Raw genomic sequence first — 9211 nt, 5'->3', positions numbered from 1 at the left:
GTTAGCTGCTCCCAGCCCATATTCCTGAGTTTCCCGTTTGCATATTAAGTAATAGTAGTTATGCATGTGAGTTGCATCTGAATTGAATGCACAGTGTGCAGATGGCTTATTAGAAGTGCTGCACATGTGAGCTGTTGGTCATTTCAGATGCAGCCTTTGTGGTATGCGCTGGCCCTCTCCTCGCTGTCCATTAAAATGTAAGTTACAAATTTTTGCTTAGCTGCTCCCAAGGTTATACATATGTTTTTAATTTAGGTTAGGCCACTTGCCCGGAGGTCTACCTCACCGTGGCGCAAGTGTCCAGTATATTATACTTTGCATGCAAACTATAGTGGAAGCCAAAGTTTCTCCATAGTATAATAAATGTAGCATTTGTTTTGGACGCAGGGCATGCATTTTCAGCCTAATAGAGGTGGTGCATGCCTGAGCGATTAACCAGTCAATTGCAGCATGTTTTTAGGGAAGAGCCAATTGCCCCTTTTCATAACTGAAATAAATAGGTTGAGTAAAATAACAATATGAAGTCAGAGTAATGGTACATTCCCACCAGATGTGTCCAAAATAGTGGTAAGCTACTGGAATCAGTAGAGTGTAATAACAGTATAAAGTCACAGTAAAGGTACAGTCCCACAGGGAATGTGTACACAATAGGGGCAGGCTACTGAAATCTGTAGAGTACAATGACAGTATAAGGCAACAATAATGGTACATTCCTACACATTTATGGACAATATTGTTATCACTTTGCTATTGCTGAACTCTTTTTGTTCTCCAGTAAAGCAACACTGTAAATCAGACTAGTGATAAGACTGCATGGTATGTGCTGTGCAGCCTTTTACTACGTCTACTTGCATACTCTCTAGGGGTCACTGCTGCCTGGCCTCTGCATTAGAGTAGATGCATCATGTTTTGGGTACATGTGATCTAGAGAATGAGTTGGGATCAGGTGGGTTGCTCTGGGTAACGCTTTTTATTTTTGGCTATACATAAAGCCTAATAACTCATAACTTTGTAGAAGCAGAGACAGGCTTTCTTTGCCTCTTCTATTGTCTGTTATCCCAGAAGTCATTAATAATTATATTAAGAACACATCTGGTCATTGGTAATCAGGTTATCATCTAACAGGTGCGTCATTATACTGGCAAAGAAAAAAAAAGTAGACTGCTTATGTCTATGTCTTCCGGAAAGAGAGTGTATACAAAGAAGAGTGGTGTTTTCTTGTTTCTTTACTTTTGTATATGGACTCCAGTATCTGTGTCTTACAAACCAAAGTCACTTTCTTATAGACTTCATATACACAGTGGCCTCAATTCTCGAAACATTTATGAATGTGGTAATGCAGAAAAGAGTGTTAGAACATTTTCTGTAAAATGAATTCACTCAGCCTGTTACCACATGGACCAGTAAAATAATTAGCCACCCGTGAGGTAAATTACCAACTTGTGCTGTAAATTCCTCAATAAATGTCAGTAGAAGTCAGTAAATGTCAATTCACAAAGATTAGAGCATTCGGTAAAACAAGTAAAAATGGTCTGCATTTAAGACCTGCTAGTAACTAGCTCTTAGTCATGCAGTAAAATGTTACAGGGAAAGTAGACAGCCAATAGGAAGAGCCATCTTGTCTAACTCCTCACCCCATTGGTGCTGATTCACTGCCAGGCGGGACATCAGAGAGTAAACAAAGAGCGTAACAAACAAACAGCTGTAATCTCTGCTGTTTTGTAAGATCGGTGTCTGGCCCCACGCTGCCTCTTGTCTGATTTTGCACTGTGCAGCACGGAGGGGGATGCTGTAGGCTACGCTGCTGGATGCCAGGTCACAGTACCTGGCAGCCCCCTCACTCCCCCCCCCCCCCCTCCCCCCCGATTCTCACCAGCAGTCATGGCCTTGGTGGCCGTGCAGCGATCCCTGACCCCTAGCATGAGAACAGCCTCCCACTCCCCTGCCACCTCCCACCGGCCTGGAAAGAGACTGCTGGGTTGATGAATACTTTTGTTCAGACAATTTCCGAACCACTGATGCATGTCAGAAAGTATTAGCAAAATGTTTTAAAATTTCACTGAACATTTTTTTATTTCCCGAACGATCTTTATTGAATTAAGGCCATTATATACTGTAAATTTGAGCACTGTAAACCAGACTTTATTGCCTTGCTATTCTGTTTATATATTTCTGTTAAATAATCGCAATGAAGTGGCTGGATGGTGAAATGGTTAAGGCCTCTGACACAGGAGATCTGAGTGCAAATCTTGGCTCTTCTTGCTCATTTAGGGCTGGTTCAGACGGACGCTTGCGGAGCGTTTACCGCAAGCGTTCGGAACGTCGCGGTAAACACTCCCATTCAAGTGAATGGGAGCGTTTACACCAAGCTTTTGCACACCTTTACCCGAACGCGGCGTTCGGGTCCCGATTTTCGTTAGCGTTCGAGCTGCCCCTGGAAGCGACATGTAGCTTCCAGGGAGCGGCCAACCGCGACGGCTAATGTTCCCCTAGGGGAAGAAAAAAACGCGACCGCATCGGAACGCGACCGAAGGCTACTGAAAGCCTGACCGCGCAGCCGCCGCAACGCCCCCAGATGCGACGCCACGCAGACGTCCGTCTGAACCAGCCCTAAGCCAGAAACTATTCAGTAAGGAGTCATTGGGCTAGACTCCCTAACATTGCTACTGCCTACTGAGCGTGCCCTAGTGGCTGCAGCTCAAAAGGACACCTGAAGTTAAAGGGATAGAAGTGTGCTATATTTACTTTCTGTCAAACAGTACCAGTTGCCAGGCAGTCCTGCTGATCCTCTGCTTCTAATAACTTTAACCACAGACCCCAGATCAGATTAACTGAAGTTTGACTACTAACCAGCAGTCTCAAATCGCCGGAAGCACTCACATCGGTGAAGGCCAACCTCTTTTGGCTGTTTGTGGGCTCTGCTGTGTTTAAAGACTGGGTTCCAAGGCTCCCTCAAGGTTAATATACTTCCAGTTACTGTATTTTAATTTTTAATACAGAGTTTATGTATGTATACAGAGTGGGGTTATAGTACTGTATTAGTTAGGCCTATTTTAAACATTGGGTCTCAAACAACCAGAAAGCACACTTATCCAGCATCAACCAATCCGAGTCAGTGCCGGATAACTGAGATTCTACTGTAATTTTCTCTTTATTTTTTTTTCATCCTTTTTTTCTTCTTTTGTACATCTTGCTTCATCTTAGAACACCACCCTATAATCCATCACTCCCCCGCTGTGCACTGACCAGGAGTCTGGCACTGCGATATTTACTGTTCAGGCTTTCCACCGCTGCATTTGTCAGCCAGTGGGAATCCTTAGCTGCAAATTCAAAAACTCCTTATGAGGATACTCAAATGTCCTGAAGAGGATACTCGAATGTCCTGATGCAGACTTCCAGTCAGTATTTTACAAGGAAGCAGACTGTGGGGAAGCATTTTGCAACCGAGCAGGAAGAATTGCTGAGTGAGAACAAAAGAGATGGAAAATGCATGTGGATTAAAGCAGACCTAAACCAAACATTTTTTTTAATTAAAAATATTTAGTTGCACCACTCTGACACATACAAAGATAAATAAACACTTTTTCCAACCTATGATCATTTCAGGTCATGCTTTTCACCCTTCTCTTTGCATAACTAGGGTTATACTGGGGGCAGCCATTAGCAATTCCTCCATTGCCGGACACCATCTACTCCACCAGTTTGCCGTATTTTGTCCCGGCAATTTGAAAGGAAAGGAGAGGTTCCTCCAATAAATGTAAAATATTTTATATTAGTCAACATGCAGTTGAAAAAAGGCTGCTATTTATTATTATAATTTAGAAAATAGATTTTATTTCTGAAATCTTGTATTTTTAATTTGGGTCCACTTTAAGTACATAAGGGGTCACACTATCGTTACCTATTTCCATGAGTGTGGGTAGATACTTGGTCACCACTACATAGGAAGGAGGAAGAGGGCTTTGCCAACAGGTTTGCAAGGTACACCTCCCCCCCCCCCCATTGTTAAAACCATGTAAGTTGGTATTGTCCAGTGGGAAAAGACCCTAGTTTGCTAGCTCTTGTCTCCTGCGCAAAAAGTGGGATCAGCGCATCACCAGGCCGCCATCGAATGGCCTCCAATCAGAGATGCGCTAAACCCCCCCCCCCCCCCCCCCAGAGACTGCAAACGCACCTTGAACCCAAACAGAGGCTCTGCATATACACCAAAAGCAAAGCTGTTAAAGAGACCCCCGTTTAGCCGCTATCCCGCGGCTAAACGGGGGTCCCTTCACCCCCAAACCCACCCCCGCAAAACTTGGTCGTCAACTTGGTCGTAAATTTTCTCTTCCTGGAGGCAGGGCTAATGGCTGCAGCCCTGCCTCTCAGCAAGTCTATCAGCGGCGCATCGCCACCTCTCCCCCGCCCCTCTCAGTGAAGGAAAACTGAGAGGGGCGGGGGAGAGGCGAAGATACGTGCTGACAGACGCGCGTGGTGCAGGGCTGCGGCGGTTAGCCTTGCCCCAATGCGGAAGCGCTCCCTGGCTGTACGGAGGGGATTTGGGGGTGAAGGGAACCCCGTTAAGCCGCGGGATAGCTGCGTTTTAGCAGGGGCACACATGCCCCTGCTATCTATGAGGCCTGAAGCGAGATTTATTCTCACTTTAGACTCTCTTTAAGTGGGAGCGGCTGACCAAAAATGAATTAAATTAGAACATAGCAAGGAAATGAACAGCGCCACTTAAAAACAGATGAGTGCCTACCTGCAAAAGAGTGCAAGCCCCACTTATGGGATAAAATACACACTGAGCATACACATGACCTATCTACCACTGGAGGATGTTCGTTTCCTGTAACAGCTTGCATGCAACTTGTTAAGTACTCGTCCCTCCCACTGCGAAGAAGTCAATCCTCCATGGGAGGGGACCTAACACTAACTAAATCCTACCTATGCATATGCATAGCCTGGGCGCGCTACCAAGTAAAATTGAAAATTGCGCAAAAGTGGGATCAGCGCATCACCAGGCCGCCTCCGAATGGCCTCCGATCAGAGATGCGCTGAGCCCCCCAGAGACTGCAAACGCACCTTGAACCCAAACAGAGGCTCTGCATATACACCAAAAGCAAAGCTGTTAAGTGGGAGCGGCTGACCAAAAATGAATTAAATTAGTACATAGCAAGGAAATGAACAGCGCTACTTAAAAACAGATGAGTGCCTACCTGCAAAATAGTGCAAGCCCCACTTATGGGATACAATACACACTGAGCATACACATGACCTGTCTACCACTGGAGGATGTTGGTTTCCTGTAACAGCTTGCATGCAACTTGTTAAGTACTCGTCCCTCCCACTGCGAAGAAGTCAATCCTCCATGGAAGGGGACCTAACACTAACTAAATTCTACCTATGCATATGCATAGCCTGGGCGCGCTACCAAGTAAAATTGAAAATTGCGCAAAAAGTGGGATCAGCGCATCACCAGGCCGCCTCCGAATGGCCTCCGATCAGAGATGCACTGAGCCCCCCCCCCCCCCCCCCCAGAGACTGCAAACGCACCTTGAACCCAAACAGAGGCTCTGCATATACACCAAGAGCAAAGCTGTTAAGTGGGAGCGGCTGACCAAAAATGAATTAAATTAGTACATAGCAAGGAAATGAACAGCGCTACTTAAAAACAGATGAGTGCCTACCTGCAAAAGAGTGCAAGCCCCACTTACGGGATAAAATACACACTGAGCATACACATGACCTGTCTACCACTGGAGGATGTTGGTTTCCTGTAACAGCTTGCATGCAACTTGTTAAGTACTCAACCCTCCCACTGCGAAGAAGTCAATCCTCCATGGGAGGGGACCTGGCACTAACTAAATCCTACCTATGCATATGCATAGCCTGGGCGCGCTACAAAGTAAAATCAAAAATTGCGCAAAAAGTGGGATCAGCGCATCACCAGGCCGCCTCCGAATGGCCTCTGATCAGAGGCCCCCCCAGAGACTGCAAACGCACCTAGCTCTTGTCTCCTGGCCACTGAAACGTCATGGTTGATGGACAGGTTAAAGTGAACCTCCAGACTAAAAATCGACTCAGCAGCACTGAAAAGGCCTGGTGTTTCTTATGCTGTGCAAAGCATGATGGGATTTCTCATGTTGTTGTTCTCGTTCTGCTGTTTTGGTGCAATTTTTTTTTTTTTTACATTTTGAATTTGACATTTGAAGCCTAGTTTGTGCAGCTGAGAGGGGTTATCAGTTCCAACTGTCCTGTGTCTCATGCTCCCTGTCACCTCCTTTCAACCAAAAAGATGGCTGCCCCCATGACAAAGATGGCAGCCCCCATGAATCACAAACATTTGCCTGTTCTTTTAAAACAGGGTGGGTAAAAGATTATATTACCTATCTATTCTATTTAACATAACTAATGTAACTTAATAACAGTATGTTTGCTTAGGCTGAAATTCCCCTTTAATGTGAATTGGAATTAGGGGGCTACAATGGTCTGTCTTGTATATTTGGCCGTGAGGCTATGTTATATTGAGAAAAAAAGATGACAATATGAATGTACTGTATTTTATCTGTATGTTTTGCATGTCTTGCACTACTGCACTGTAATTGTCCTCTGATGAAACTTCCAGTAGTTATGGGAGTGAAACGTGTCAGGCTAGGTGGAGAGCGGTGTTGTGTATGAATATGCATTCATTTTTATGTGATTTAAAGGGGTAGACATCCTGCAAATACTGAGGCTATATTAATCCAAATAGGGTGTTCTGACATATATTTACCGGCTAATATAATTATTACTGATTTATAAAGCACCAACATGTTCCGTAGCGCTGTACAAAGTAAGAAACAAACATGGGGTACATAATAATACAGACAATACTTAACATGTGACAATGTCACATGTTAAGTAAACCATATAGGTAATACAGGCTGCACCTGAAGTTTTAAATGTTTTATGAAAAGTTACGTTTTCTATAGCTCTATAGGTCTCTACAACAAGCATACATAGTGTTTTGTTAACATCACCACCTTGCACAACACTAGTAAATCAACCCCCTCTATTTCGGTGAGCTTGTGTTTACTCAGTGTTCCTCCTCCTGTTATGCTATGGGCTAGTGAGAGAACCAAAGATAGCCTTTCAGAAGTGGAGAACATCAGTACTGTTTCTCCCTTAAATTGTTGACATGAAGCCTCATTCACTTGCATTTGAGGTGGTTAGGTGAGGCATTAGTTTGTTGTTTCTACTGCAGATTCGAGGAACTGGCAGCTTTGGGGGAACACTTATTCCCCTCCCCCCCCCCCAAGCTTCTGATAGAGACGATCCAAGCCAGGTTCTGCACGCCTGTCTACACTGAACAATACTAAAGCCTTAGGTTCTGATGGCATGTTGCCAGCCTGCCTGAAAAACTGCTCACAGCAGCTGGCCCCTGTCCTCACCTCCATCTTCACCAAGTCCTTTTGTGAAGGCAAGGCCCTCACATGCTTCAAGAACTCTACCATCATCCCTGTCCTAAAAAATAAAGGAGTCTCAGACTTCAACAATTACAGGCCTGTGACCCTCACATATGTCATCATGGAGACCAGACCTTTGAAAAAGTGGTACTGTCCGTGGGGGGGGGGGGGGGGGGAGGAATCTGAATTATCGGCAGCAGGTGTCAAATACCCTACACACACCAAGGGTCCTGTCCCCTCTTCAGCAGTACACACTGAACCGACTAGACTTGTTCCAGTTTGCATACAGAGCACTGACGATGCCATCAATATTTGCCTGGAGTTCATCACTGACCACCTGGATAGAACAGCCTGGTATGCCAGGATTCTTCTGCTGGATTTTACATTGGTCTTCAATACCATCTGATCTGTCCTTGCATAGAGCATGATAATCTCACTGAGCTAGACTTCCATCACACTCTCCATCTATGGCTCATCCGCCAGCAACAGGCACAAAATGCAGAGGGCCATCAGCTCAGCGGAGAGGGAAACCACTTCCCCCATTAGTTTTTACCCCAATCGACTTCATTAACAAATCAGACTGCCCTCCAGAGCAAGGCGGATTGCCAAAGATCCTTCACGCCCAGGACATTGTTTTATCAGTCAGCTACCATCAGGCCGGAGGTTCCAGGCTATCCCCACCAGGACTTCAAGACACAGTAACACTTTTTTCAACTCTGCTGTAAGACTCTTGAACTCCCTTCATGCCCCTCCCCCTGCGGTAACCGCGCTTCCTCTTCCTCCTCAGGATGCAGCTGTTGCTGTTGTACTCTGCACTGCTGCTACTGATCATTTTTTTCGCTTTATCATTTCCACTGCTATTGTCGTGTTATCCGTTTTTTCTGTCTGCTACTGCTGTAACCTGTTGTTGTCCCTGACAATCAGTGTCTCTCTTACCTCTTACTTGTGTCCTGCTGTTGTCAAATTTCAGGCCCAAAGTTATTTAATCTCTTCAGCCTACAGGCCATTTTACCTTAACGCAAAAGCCATTTCTACCGGTCAGCACTCCTTCCATTAATTTGGGATTAACTTTAACACCGCTTTTCACACGTTGATGATCTATATCTTGTTTTTTTTCCCACAAATTAGGGTTGTTGTGGGTGATGGAAGAAAACGAGGTGATACTTGTTTTCAGTAATTACTTTATTTTCTATGCATTTTATAGGAAAAGAAAACAAGAAAAAAAAAAAAGAAAAAATACATTATTTCTCCAATTCCATCCTCCCATAGTTTTAAAATTAGCAATGCTGCTATACAAAAAAACCCACCCATTTTATTTGCCCATTAGTCCCAGCTATCTTTTAAATTACGTTACATTCCTAGTACAAGGTTTGGCGGCAATATAATATTTGGAATAAAGGTGTATTTTTCTGTTTTGGGGTTTTTTTGTGTGTCTGGTCAATTGCAAGCCCTTACGTACAATCATAACAGTAATATACCCTCAGGACATACATATTATGCCCTAAGTCAACTATTAATGGATTTTTATTAATTTTTTTTATTTTTTTATGTGATTGTTTGGTAACTGGGGTGAGGGGGCTTTGGAAGGCATTAATTGTTTTTTTATTTTATTTTTTTAATAAAAAATGTATGGTGTGTGTAATTTAAAAATTTTTGACACTAGATGGTGCTAGAAACACTACTCTGTTTAACATGATTTTTTTTTTTATACTTTTGTTTTGTTAGGTATTTATGAATGGACATGGGCCCTGTCGTGGTCATGACTATCCATTCCAGGCACCGAG

The sequence above is a fragment of the Hyperolius riggenbachi genome, chromosome 11, assembly GCF_040937935.1.
Source record: "Hyperolius riggenbachi isolate aHypRig1 chromosome 11, aHypRig1.pri, whole genome shotgun sequence".
NCBI classification, from domain to species: Eukaryota; Metazoa; Chordata; class Amphibia; order Anura; family Hyperoliidae; genus Hyperolius; species Hyperolius riggenbachi.
This window is presented reverse-complemented; position numbering follows the sequence as displayed.